We start from the raw sequence: 2,402 nt of genomic DNA on the forward strand, positions 1-2,402 counted from the left end.
CAAAACCACAGGGAAACCCTGTCTCGAAAAACCAAAAAAAAAAAAAAAAAAAAAATGCCCTGGATTTGATCATCCACTGAGGAAAAAAGAACCCAACAACAAACAAAGAAGGGCTGGACATGGTGGCACAGACTTTTGTCCCCATGACTTTGGGAGGAAAATGCTGGCAGGTCTCCATGAGTTACAGGCCAGTCTGGTCTATATAGCAAATTAGAGTGCCTGGGCTGAAAACTGTCTCAAAAACAAACAAACAAACAAACAAACAAAAAAAAACAAGGAAAGCTTAGGTTCAGTTAGTAGTATGTCTGAATTCTGAATTCTGTCCTTAGTATGGAATAAACCAGGTGTGTCATATGGCCTGTGCTTGTAATTCCAACACTGGAGAGTCAGTAGGAATAGGAATTCAATGTCATCCTTGACTACATAAAAGATTCAAGGCCAGCCTGGACTAGAAACCCTGCCAAAATCACAGTCTTTACCTGGGAGGCTGAGACTGGCAGATTGGAAGTTCAAGGTCAGCCTGTGCAACTAAACTAAAGAGGTTGAGAGTGAGCTCAGTGCTAGAGGAACTATTCAGTATGGAGGTCCCGGGTTCAATCGCTAGCTCCAAAACAAGACATAAGGAAACCAGAACACCAAGTGCCGAAAACGTGTTTGGGTGGGAGATGTGTCTCAGTATTGAAGCTCATACTTGGCAAGTGGGAAATCTTTTGTTCAATCCCAAGACAGGATCCAAGTTGGGGACGATCAGATATGTTTTAAAAGATGGGACTAACCAAGTAGTAATGGCACACACTTTTAATCTCAGCACTTGGAATGCAGAGGCAGGTGGATCTCTGTGAGTTCGAGGCCACCATGGTCTACAAAGCAAGGGCCAGGACAGGCTCCAAAGCTACAACAAAGAAACTTGTCTTGAAAAAAAATAATAAAAACAAAACAACAACATAAAAGATGGAACAAACCTAATTCTGGTATGAACCTACAGAATCTTAGAAAAGAACATTCTTAATGTTGCACAAAGAAACACATGAATAAGGCAAAAGAAATCTGGCAAGGCAATTTGCTTTGTTAGAAAAACAAAATAAGTACTACAGGTACCAAATTGGCTAGTACACAATGCATGGCCAAGATAAACTGTCCTTTATCCCTAATGCAGGGTGTAGCTAGGCGGTCCCTAATTGGCTCAGGTTAAACCCCACAACATCATTTTTTATGGATGAGGGGGAAGGGAAAGGGACAACTACTCTGTAACAGGGCCTTTTCTTAAACAAAAATTTTGGTGGTTGGGAGAGTTTACAATATTTGCAAGACCGGGTGCTGGTGGTGGTCCTGGTCTATAATGCCAACACTTGGGAGGCAGATACAAGCAGGTCAGGTCTCTATGTTTGAGACCAGACTGGTCTACATGGTGGATTCTAGGACAGCCAGGGGTGATACACAGAAAGACCCAGTCTCAAAAAAAAAAAAAAAAAAAAAAAAAACCCACAAATATTTGCATAAAAGTTTTTACAAGATGGGGGAGTTCTGTGGGCTCCCACAATGATAGAACAAGTTTCTCAGAGACTAGAGATGGCTCAACAGGTAAGCACTAGCTGCCCTTCCAGAAGTCCTACTTTGATTCCCAGCAACCACATGGTGGCTCACAACCCTCCATGATGAGATCTGGCGTTCTTTTCTGGCCTGCAGGGATACAGGAACACTGTACACATAATAAATAATTTTTTTTTAAAGTTTCAGGCGGGGCAGTGGTAGCGCACGCCTTTAATCCCAGCACTCAGAAGGCAGAGGCAGGCGGATCTTTGTGAGTTCGAAGCCAGCCTGGTCTACTAGTTCCAGGATAGGCTCCAAAGCTACAGAGAAACCCTGTCTTGAAAAACCAAAAAAAAAAAAAAAAAAGTTTCTCACTATGTAGAGGCAAAATAAACTATTTTCAAGTAAAAAGGGATTTAATTTTGGGAAGTGGTGGCCACATAGATGTGAAGAACCTAAAAGGGGGCTGTAGAGATGGTTTGGCAGTTAAGAACCCTGTTGCCTTTGCAGGAGATTCAGGCTCAGTCAGTCTCTAGCACCCCATGGTGGCTCCAGGGGGCCTGGTGTCTTCTGATTACCTCTGGCACGAAGCACACCAGGTGGGACATACACATACATGCAGGCAAAATCTCATGAACATAAAATGATCTCTTAAAGAATTCACAAGAACAAAGGGGAGCTGAGGATGTAGCTCAGCTCGTGGAGTGCTTGCCCCCCATGAACACGTCCCTGGGTTCTATCCCCAGTACTGAGGAAACCAGAAGTGGTGGCACATGCCTTTCACCTGAGCATTCAGGAGCTGAAAGGAAAATGCGAAGTTCAAGGTCATACTTGGCTACATAGTAAATTTGAGACTGCCCTCAGACAGGAGA

The sequence above is a fragment of the Alexandromys fortis genome, unplaced genomic scaffold (genome assembly GCF_014885135.2).
Source record: "Alexandromys fortis isolate MF-2015 unplaced genomic scaffold, M_Fortis_MF-2015_v1.1 scaffold_25, whole genome shotgun sequence".
Classification (NCBI taxonomy): Eukaryota; Metazoa; Chordata; class Mammalia; order Rodentia; family Cricetidae; genus Alexandromys; species Alexandromys fortis.